At 27.8% G+C, this 12,425-nt stretch overlaps 1 long non-coding RNA gene across 1 annotated transcript in view; it reads right to left on the reverse strand.

Annotated features, from left to right (window-relative positions):
- Positions 1 to 12,425, reverse strand: part of LOC121255646 — a 28,706-nt gene that overhangs the window by 13,521 nt on the left and 2,760 nt on the right. The window contains exon 2 of the long non-coding RNA XR_005938821.1: positions 2,058 to 2,062. This is a non-coding gene — a long non-coding RNA (uncharacterized LOC121255646). The remainder of the gene's footprint in view (positions 1 to 2,057; positions 2,063 to 12,425) is intronic.

Consider the following 12,425-nt stretch of genomic DNA (forward strand, 5'->3'; position numbering starts at 1 on the left):
TCCTCTTTAGGGTAACGAGCTGATTTGTGTTTGAACTTTGAACTCTCTTTCAATTTTCTTTGTGCTTGTCCCTATCCTCTATTTGTGTAGGAAAATGTTAGTGGAGTCTCTCAATTTTATCGTTTGTGTTTTTATTTTTTTATTTTTTACTGGTGCTAGCGGGTGGGTAAGCGTTTACCGCTAGTTATAAATTTATTATTATTTTTTTAATTTTCTTTTATGTATTTTTTAACATTTTTAATTATTAAGAAATAAATAAATAATTAATAATTTTATTAATAATCAATTCTTTAACTATTAAGTAAAAAATAAAAAAATAAAAACACATAAACGATAAAATCGAGAGACTCCACTAACATTTTTCTACGTTAAACTATTAGTATTAGATAATAAATAATAGATAATAGATAATAGAGATAGATATTAGTATAAGTATAACTAATACTATATTATATTATTAGTATTGGTTATAAACTTATAGTGATTTAGTATAACTATATAATATATTAGACTATATAATAATATTAATATTGTACTATTAGTATAGTTATATATTAATATTAGTTATAAACTTATAGTCATTAGTCATAGTGATATTAATAATTTAATACTATATATAGTTATAGTCTTATAGAGTTATAGTGATTTCTTTATAATTATAGACTATAGTTATAGACATAGTGATTTAGTTTAGTTATCAATTTATAATTATATAATTATATTAATGATGTTAATTGTCATTTGTTACTTTGTTGAGTATATTAATGTATTATAATTTATGATAGTTCTAAGTTAATGCATAATGAGCTATTTACAATTTTTTACATTTTGTATATGAAGCAATAACTAATAAGCATAGATAATTTAATTATCCATGATTTCATACATCCATATATGCTTTATATTTACTTGCAAGTTGCAACTTAGTCTCATAGATATCACACATTAGTTAATTGTGAATTGATAGGTTAATTGATAATATACGATTAATATAATATTAATTTTAATTACATATTTAAAATTTTATATTGTAAATATGGATAGGTTAGATGGAAATTACATAATTTATTATACAATTATTATATAAAATAATATATTTAGGAATAAGTTAGATGAAAACTAAATAATTTATTATATAATTATTATATAATATTTAATATTTATAAAATTTAAAAAAAAAGGGTCGGTCCCGTCCAGTCTGGTTCGAGAAATCCCCACCTTGGGACCAGATCGAAGACCAAAATTTCCCTACTTACTGGACCGAAACCGACCACGTATTTTTTTCGTCCGGACCGACCGTTTTACACCCCTAATTAAAACCATCCATTTTTGTAACTCGTTACCCAATATATATTACTATAATTCCATAAATCTCTACCGCTGTCAAAAAGTGAAAGTCGCGTAACATCTTTTGCTTCCTCAATGCTGTCGAGACAAAAATTCGTATATATTTATCACAATTAATATACATTATAATGCTAAATAACTATACCAATACTAATACTAATATTAAATACTATAATATACTAAGTTAATATTATATATATTTATAATGATATTAATATTAAGTTAACTATACTATTATACATATATTATACTATAACTCTTACAATATATTAATATATACTAATACTATATATTATACTATTACAGTGTTACTACTACATATGGTGTATATATATATATTATAGTGACATGGTGATACTAAATATAACTATATTAGTATTAGTATAAATATTAGTATTAGTTATAGTGATTTATTTATAGTGATTAGTATAATTATATCACTAATAGTGAAGAAATGATATTTGCAGTCGTGAAATGTGAAAGCATCGTGCAATCACTTTAAAAAAAATGAGTAAATACGGAACCCACATAATAAAAAACTAATATTTTAATAGTGAAACCTACTCTTTTCAAAATGATTGCACAGTATTTGTACACTTCACGATTATATGTAGCATTACTCCTAATAGTATTTGTATACTAATGCTAATAGTGTTAGTATTACTATATCACTATAATATCATATAGTGATATAGTATTAATAGTTATACTAATACTGTAGTGATTTATATAGTTATTTATATATAGACTTAAAGTAGATTACTAATAGTGTTAGTATTATGTCATAAAATGTAATTAATATACTAATGTATAATAATTAATTAATATAAAATATAATTAATATACTAATGTATATTAGTGTTATTAATGTATTTATCAAAATGAATATGTTGAGAATTTATTAGGTTATAAAATGTAATTAATATATATATATATATTATATGAATAAAATATGATCAAACAAATGACACGTTTGAAATTAAAATTTTATGTAATAAATTATAATATAAGATTATTTCATATATAATTATATATTATATATAATATAAAAAATTTGAATATAATATCAAAAATTAAAACATATGATCAAATAAATGTTCATATTTAATATTAAAATTTTATGTTATAAATTATAATATAAAATTATTTCATATATAATTATATATTATATATCAAAATTTTATATAATATAAAAAATTTCATATAATATTAAAAATTAATTAAAAAATATATATTTGTATATATATACACAAATCAATCCTGTTTCATGCCAGAAAACCTAAAATCGAAACCGACCCTAAACCGAACTGGTTCAGAATTGGACCAGACCAACCGGTTCGGGCCGGTTCTCTGGTTTATTTTTTCAGCCTTAATAATAAGTAAATTTAAAACTGAAAAACAAAAAGATACACTACAAGACATACAATAAGAAATTAATGAAATAAAATAAGAGGTTAAGAATTTGAAAATATCTAGTTTTAAATTAGAAGTTTCAAATGAACAACTATTACAATAAATTATATTATTAAAAATATATAAGAATATTAATACCCCTAATAAAAAACAAAGAGAATGCTCAACAATAGTTATCAAGGATGAGACAGATAATTTTATTAACATCTTTGAAAAAATAAATTTTTAGAAATTATATACTGAAGTAACAGTTTCAATTAATTAACAATTTTCTTTTATAACAATTGTCGTATTAGACATAGGAGCATATTTAAATTGTATCCAAGAATGATTAATACCCTTTAAATATTTTAAAAAAATAAAAGAAACATTATCCCAAGTCAATGGAATCAAATTGAATATAAATTATAAATTATCAAATGTACATATTTGTAATAATGGAATTTACTTTAAAACAACATTTATTTTAATAAAAAATATTAATACTAAAGTAATACTGGGAAATCCATTTATTGCTTTACTAATTATTATACCATTTTTCTGTAACAGATAATGAATTTTTACTAAAATATTTAGACAAAAAATTCAATTTAAATTTTTATTTTCTCATGTTTCAAAAGAGATCAATTCATTAAAAGAAGTCTCACTAATTAAAGAAATCAGTTTTTTTAACAAAATATAAGATTAATAGAAAATAAAAACAAATAAATTTCCTAATACAAAATTGAAATATAAAAGAATTGAAAAAAAATTAAAAAATCCATTATTAATCTAAAAATTAATAATTTTAAAACAATAATTGAAAATGAAGTACGTTTTAGTCTACCAAATACTTTCTTAAATATAGAACAACACATAGTTAAATTACTCTATGATAAAACATTTTATGAGAAAAATACTCTTACTAGAGCAAGACCTATTCAAACGAACAATGAATTGTTAGAATTTTACAAAAAATAGATTAATGATCTATTAAGAAGAGAATTAATAAGAAAAAGTAAATCATTATGAAGTTGTGTTGATTTTTATGTTCAGAAATAGACAGAATTAGAATGAAGAGTTCCTCGATTAGTAATCAATCACAAACTATTAAATAAAATATTACAATAGATTCGGTATCAAATTCCTAATAAAAAATATTTATTATATTGACTTTATAATGATATTTTATTTTTAAAATTTAATATGAAAAATGGATTTTGACAAATACAAATCTTTGAAAAATATAGGTATAAAACAACATTTACAATTCTATTTGGACATTATGAATGGAACTTTATTGTCATTCAGAATAAAAAAATTAAAAATGCTAATAGTGAATTCATTATGAATGAGATATCTAATCCTTTCACTCATTTTTTAATAGTTTATAAAGATGATGTAATAATTTTTTTCTTCATCTATTGAGCAAAATTGAAAACATTTAAATACATTTGTTCAAATTATTAAACAAAATAGATTAGTTGTTTTCTCACCAAAAATAAAGTTATTACAAGATAAAATTAGATTCCTTAGACATGATATTTATCAAGGAACAATTACACCAATTAGTAGAGCAATAAAATTTGTTAATAAATTTTCTAATGAAATTAAAGATAAGCAACAATTACAAAGATTCTTGGGAAGTCTTAATTATGTTGTAGATTTTTATCAATCACTCGTACTATTATGTAAACTATTATTCAAAATATTAAAAAAGAATCCATCTCCATGGACAGAGAAGCATACAAATATTGTAAAACAAATTAAGTCTCGTGTTAAGAAACAAAAATTTGCACCATTAATAAAGAATGTTGGATCATGCTCAAACGAATTACAGCACTATTAAAAAATAAATTTTAACTATTGTATTATGCATTTCTAAATTTCAAGATGATTTATTAAATCAGATGTTTTTACTAATAATATATTGCAAATCAGTCAAGGAAGGTTTGATTAAAGATTAAAAAACCTGCTTGCTAAGTAGATATTTACTAGATAACAAGCTATATTAATTATTTTTGATTTTGATATTGAACATATTAAAGAATAATCTAATTGTCTTCCTGATTTTCCATCCCAATAATTCTAACAAAGAAAATTACAGCATCTTCAAAATCTATAGTGAAATATAATCTTCATATGCTAGACCACCATTTCCTCTCTACCTTTTGCCTTGTCCTTCAGCAACTCTCAACCCATACACAGTATTAGGAACATTACCACCATCAATCAGGTCATCTTATGACTCATTTCTACCATTAGCCTCTTCAAAATTACCAACATATTCAAAAGTCGTTTCACCTTCTTCTTCTACTCCATCTCAGATTCTTAGTCCTCCACTTTTATCTCAACCTTCTGCATCCTCCATTATTATTAAGACTCTTTAGTATCCAGTCTTCCCAATTAAAGCTAAAATTCAGCACCTGTTATATCCCCAGAAATTACTTGACGCCTTTCTATTACCAGACTGGCATTACATTCAGCAAAATATTAAGAAAACACAATATTTTTATGAATTTATATCAGTAGACACAGATTCAATTATTTTTCATCCTTATGACCCTTCATATTATAATTACTACGATTACTAATAGATATGGACAAAAATGCTTTTAAAACAAAATATGCATCATTCCCGGTTCCTTCACTTTGACAAATTACAGGAGATTAAGACACTCTCACGATGATTTCTATGGTGAGATTATTATAGACCTGAACCACTTATTCTTCCTATCCCTCTCAAAGAAAGTTTTACAATCTTCTCATCCCAAAATGATTATCCACCTGCATTGAAACAATGTCCGGCACTTTTCATTTTCTTTATCAAAACAAAATCAAATTGGATTATGAGGTGAGAATATGTTAACCTCTATTTCAATATCATTATGTTCTTAACCCGCTAAGTTTCAATCAAATGGTGGGAGAAATATAATTATAATCACGTTGTAAAAATATTTTCAAAAATTTCCAAAGCCTCTAAAATTATAATCCAGAAGAATAAATTTCAGGCCCAATTAACATCCATTATCAGCAAAAAAAGATCTAAAGAAATTAACTGAAACGATATCACAAGTCCCAAATAGCGATGATGAAGAAGACTCACCACTAGATCAAGTTAGATTATCTCCATCACACAAGTCATGTCATCATCAACACAACAAGCCTATCCTTCTTAGGCCAACTCATCTTTCCATCCCATCCATCTAATGGACTCTCAAGATCCGCTCGATCTGGATCTTTCAGAATACGACAATATCATAATGTAATTCTAGCAAGACAAGTCATAAATGAGCATTATTGAAACTATTCATCCATTACATCCACCATCGGTTGATGCATAAAGACAAAACAATATTAGGCGTTAATTATTAGATTCATGTTTGGTTTCACTCGTCATAAATGAGCATTATTGGCACTACCTGTGGCGCCCTCGACCTCCACGTGTTATTTTTGTGGAGTTCGTGATACCGGACTGATGACCACGTGGATCACGCATCCTAACGATCAGTGCTCAGAGTGTGTACAATATGCAATAAGTGTACAATATAATATTCGCAGAGGATAAATAAAAATGTATTTCTTTATTAAGTACCATAATTGTTCAAAAACAATAAAATATATTTACAAGATTTATACAGTCATCCGACAGATAATTTAAATAAAAGAAATAACATAAGGGAAACAAATCTCGTAACGCTGATCAACATATTAACAAGTCATGCATTTGGCGGAGCCAGTCCCTCGGGTTCATACTTGGGCTCATCGTCAAATTCTACAGCACTATAAGACGGAACCGTGAGATAAAACATCACAATGAGATTATAATATCTCAACAAGTAATTAACCATAACAAAACATTCAAGAGACTTAAAACACGTTAATACAATCACACGTCCATATACGAATAAATATGAAGGAAAGAAGACCACATTTCTTTTTCCTCAAAAATACACTTTTAATCACTCACGCCAAAAATCTCATTTTGGCCCAATCATAACCATTATTTTATTATGCATGCACCACAGTCTCTCCCATGGACCGTCCGCACACTCTGGCTCTCATCGTCACACCACAGGTAACGTCCGTGCATGAGACTTCGTAACAAGCGATGCCCAGTTCCGCATCCGGTGCGTACATGATCAAGCATCCTCTAACCTCGCCAGCAAAAGGCCACGGAATCGGTACGAGAGCGTTAGTGTCTCGTCCTTTCCCACTGTCGTCATGCGACAACTCAGGGGACGTCACGTCAGTTTATTACACTCTCGAGTGACCAGAGAAGTTCTACCGAGATAATACTTCATCTCGGCTTGAGGTCATGATATACACGTACCCACACAATCAGTCTTAATTCCTAACAGACAACATGACTTCATAACACAATTTATTAAAAACGATAAATATGCATTACAACAGCAAATATTGGATGACATCGTAAATAACTCATTTACATAAAATCTCAACAATTACAAATATACAATTTCACAATAAACTACACGCGTAATCTCGTCCTCCAATTCGGCCCAAGACCCAACACCAACATCAACTGCAATAATTTCCAACACTTCAACTGTCCAATTCCAACAAACATAACGTTATTTTAAAACTCATGGATTGCGTTGGAAAATTACGTACACGAATATTGGAAAATTTCTGAAAGATCGCACGAGTGGAGGTGTTGCGAAAAGTGGCGGCACAGCGGCGGCAACAGTGATTCAAGGGCAAAACAGTGGCCTTTTTGGTGAGTTTCTCTTGAGGACAACTCGGATTAGGTGAAAAAATAGTTGGAAAATTTAACTCACGACAAGTACAAAAAATTCACCAAAAATCGATTGAAGCTCACAACTTTTGAACAAAACTTCTCAAACTCTTGGATTAACAACCAAAATTTACAGAACAAAACTCTAAACACCTAGAGATGCAAAAAGCTCATACGAGAGAGAGAGGAAGAGAAATTAGCAAGATTTAATTGAAGAACCTGGTTGAGCACGATAGTTACAGGTAGAAGAAGTGAAAAACAACAGGACAAGCCGTGGAGGAGATGCGTGGCAATGTGGGTTGCGTGGTGAAGTGGTGGGTTGACAGCAATTGAGGGAAGGCGTTGCCGAACGACACGGAGGCAAGAAAGGGAGCTTGAGGTGGAAAGTAGTGGCCGCGTGGAGCAGCAGCTGGACAACAAGTCTTTAGAGCCACTGTCGAATGACACGAAGCAGCCATGAGATGTAGGAAATGAGGTGGTGGCAACGACAACAATTGGATCATGATGAAGTTGGAAGAATATAGAAGGAAGAAGAATAAAGAAGAAGAAAGGAGAAGAAAATAGAGGCACGATGCAAGAGGAATAGATCAAACCCTAAGGGGTTTGTCTCCAAAACTACGCCGTTTAACTTAAAGGGAGGGCTGGGTTCTTAATCCGCACGGGCTGGGCCTCACAGTGCATAGGGTTGGGCTTTTGGGCTCTCCTAACTCACACACCCACGGCCCACAACGAGGAACACACAAACACAAGCCCAAAATAAAACATTAACCACACACATAAGCCCAAAAAATAAAAACACAATAATTTAAAAAGCCCAAACCAAGAACACAAAATAAAATATCATAAATAAAACAACACATCTAAATAAATAATAGGAAATTAGAACACATGAAAATTATGGATCTCACACTACCTATCCACTATCTGCTAACATATGAAGACAAACAATTTTAGATGTTCATTATTAGATTATTGTGTACAAATTATTGTTTTAGTGTCTATAAAAATGAAGTCCGTAAACAAAGGAAGGCATTTAGAAAAATCTCATTTGAAGTCTTTCCCTTCTCTCAATCATCGTTTCCGAAATAATCCCTTTGTGTAAAATTTCTTTCATGTCTTTTGCCTCTAATCATTATAAGAATTAATCTTCTTGTAAGTATTATGTTTTTTATGAAATCAAGTTTATCAGTTATGATTTCTACCTTGTATATTTGTTATTTTATGCATATGACTAGTTATACCGCATATTATTACTATTAAACTATTATTAAACTCTTGTTATATTCAGGGTATACGTTATTGGTATCAGAGTTATTGGCTATTTATATTATTATATTGTTTCATATTGTTGTTATTTTTCTATTATGAAATATTATTTTGCTCATGGCATTGGCAATCGTGATCTTTATGATTTAAAATGTTTAGCATATAATACAAGGCTTGAGTTAAAAATAATGATTGGAAGGAAACAATAATTAATGAAACTAGATAAAGAATCAATGATTAATAAATATCTAGTCTATTTAAGCAGACAGACGACTATAGATGAAATGGATGATCATTATAATTTCCTAAGAGACGTGCTTAAAAGAATACATAATCATTTGAGCATTATCGCTTTATAAAAAAAAAAAGAGTAAGAATTTGTCGAAATAAATTTTTAACAACGATAGACTATAGGAAAGAAAATGGAGTACATTGAGAGTCTTGTGTTGATAAGCCAAGAAGAATCCATTGATTAGCCCGTTTATGCTAGGAAGTTATAAGGGTAGTTTCAGTGGTGTTCCCTTAAGATCTTGATCTACTTATTAATATAAGAAATCATTATTTAAAAATTCCGCCTCAATGAATTATTTATTCATATATGATTCATCCAAATCCTCTGCTGGTATTCCTACAAAACTTGATAACATCAATCAAGAAGATTATAATATATTAAATATAGAAAGAAATTTGTAAGATTGGGCAATTCTAATGTTCCAAAAAACCAAATTTATAAACAATCTACTTTCTCTTCAAAAATATCATTTCTTACTAATTATTCTATTAAAATTGTAGAAAAATTATTAATTTAAATAATGATTATGAATCAATACAATTATTAACAAAAGATGCTATTAAATCACTAACAATAAGTAGATTAAATGCTTTAGTACTACTTTATCTAAGAGGTGGAAGATATTATAAATTTCATGACTCATTACTTAGTATGGTAGAATTTAGCATGTTCCAATGTTGAGTTTATTTCAATTATTATCTCAATTATTCTCTTTCATTATTTAATACTAATATCCTACACGCTTTAAAACAAATGGTTATCACATGATGAAATGATCACATCCTTTAACTGTAATTTATGTGATCTACTATAAACTTATGAAAATAACATTAGAGCCACAAGCCCTTATTACTAGTCTAAAAAGTTACACATTATTATTACAATCTAGTATACTAAATTCTAGTATACAGACTCTTAAATAGATTTATTGGATTCAAATTACTCTTCCTAATGAATGAAAGTTAGATAATATAACCGCATTATTTAAAATAGAAAACAATATTACAGATGATCTATAATATATAGATAAAAAAAGGACGAATTAGTCCAAATAACTTTTCAACTTTTTAGAAGATAGTGTTCTCATTATTGAGTTGGAGTCGGTCAAACTCCCCATTTGCCTCTAATTCTGATTCCGATTTCAATTTTTTGAAAAAAAATTTTCGATTCTGACTTGTTGGAATTGAAGCAGAGTGAGAGTCAGATTTCAAATTTTTGCTCTACTCTAGTGATATGAAGGTCAACTGGTAGAAAAGGGAATGAGAAAAATTCATGACTTTTATTACATGATTCATACTCATGATGGCCATCGTGCATACTTTTTGAACCTTCTTTATGTTGCGTAATGATGCATAGTATTAATCTTATATCATGTAGTTTTTCTCATCATTGCAAGAACACCCCGTCTTAACACTCATGACGACATGTCCTTGCTATGTTCTCGCGGGAAAAAAACCAATCAAAAAATGACTAGCCGCGTAAAATTTTATTCTTGTATTATGTTTTTATTTGCATTTTTTTCCTTTCATATTTGACATTTTATTTTATTTTGTCCAAATTAGATATTAATCTTGTCAAAGTTAGACACGATTGGGAAGAAAATTCAAACAATTATTCTTATTCAGTTATTATGAAGCAAGGAAATGAAAAAAAAAAACTCGATACCATGTTCTTGGTTAGTTAAACTTATGGCATATGACCCGATTATTCAACTGAAAAATATGGTTTCAAAACGCCCTACTCTCTTGTATAAAAATAAAACAATCCAGTTTGATTTTGGAATCTCTCGATAAAACGAATGCATGGATGATGAACGTGGATAAATTTGAGTAGATCAACTTCTTAATTCCCTACAAAAATACAAAGAATAAATGCATAGACAGATTTAATAACAATCATGAAACGGGAGATTTAGGACAAACCCTTTAAGATGATGTTTGGGAAATGAGATGAGATGAGAATTTTGTAAATAGTAATAAGATGATTTGTAAATAGTAGTGAGATATTTTAAATTAAGTATTTATTGGGTTTTGGAAAATGAGAGAAAAAAAATTGAACAAAATTAATATATTGTTATAATATAATTTCTTAATATTATTTTTATTTTGAAATTTAGAAAAGTTGAATTAATTTTTATTTTTTATTTGAAAATTTAAAAAGATTATAATAATCAGTTTAAAAGTATTTATATTTAAATAATATTTAAAAATAAAATGAGATGAATGAGATAAAAATTATTTCTAACATTTCCCAAGTGTCAAAGAGGGGAACGCAATTGATGAGTTATGACATCTTTTAATTTAACAAATAATGAGATATTGAAATATCAAGTAGGTTGGGGGGGGGGGGGGGGGGGGGGGGGGGGGTTGGGTTGTGGGGCTTTGTTTTAGTTAAAGGTAAAAAGATTGCAAAATGCATTTAGTCAATACATACAAATTCTTTTATCACGTGAAGAGGCATGAGAAGGTTCAAGACACATTTTCTATATTTGAAAAGGACTAATCTATTAAAATATTATAAAGATACTTGGAAATCTCATACATATATATTTATCAATTATCAAATAAGATATTATAATCTCTCTCTTTACATATCTAACAAGGACGTTTGGTCATTTCGTCGTAGGTGGCATGGTTAAAGTCTTATATTTATAGTTGAGTTAGACTCTGGTATTATTTGTGACGTTTCAATAGAAGAAACAAATCACATGACCTAAACTCCAAAATGACTAATCAATAATACAACTAAAAACTTATTAGGATATTATAAAAAGTACAAAATTCTCCTTCTCAAGTGTAAGATCTTACACACCACCTACTATTATCATTTATTAGAATGGAGTATACAACAACCGACTAGTAAAAAACCAAGAGAGACCCTTTTTAAGTTTTCTAATTGAATTGAGTGGTAAAAATACAAAAATAAGATAAATAAAAAGTTATGTCTCATGTAGTTACATAGATAAGATGTAATAAGATAAAAATTAAATAAAATATTGTCAGAATATAATTTTTATTTTAGATTTGAAAAAACTAAGTTATTTATTATATTTTGTGTCAAAATTTTAAATAATTATAATAATTATACGAGTCTCATTTCATCTTGATAACCAAATTAGGCCTTAAATACTTACAGATAACATTAAACATCGTAATATACTCATACGTGTATCTTTTTAGAATTAGACAACTCTTATAAAATAATTGGGGAAGATCTCAAAATGGAACAATAAACACCATTAAAGATATTCGAACGGTATCTTAAAGGAATGAAAAAATATGATTAGGGTATCAATTACGACATGAAAAACATGATTTAGTGCTATACTATTTGTTACTCGTCCCCAAAGCTTTTAGGCTTCAATTTTTT

The sequence above is a fragment of the Juglans microcarpa x Juglans regia genome, chromosome 1D (assembly GCF_004785595.1).
Source record: "Juglans microcarpa x Juglans regia isolate MS1-56 chromosome 1D, Jm3101_v1.0, whole genome shotgun sequence".
NCBI classification, from domain to species: domain Eukaryota; kingdom Viridiplantae; phylum Streptophyta; class Magnoliopsida; order Fagales; family Juglandaceae; genus Juglans; species Juglans microcarpa x Juglans regia.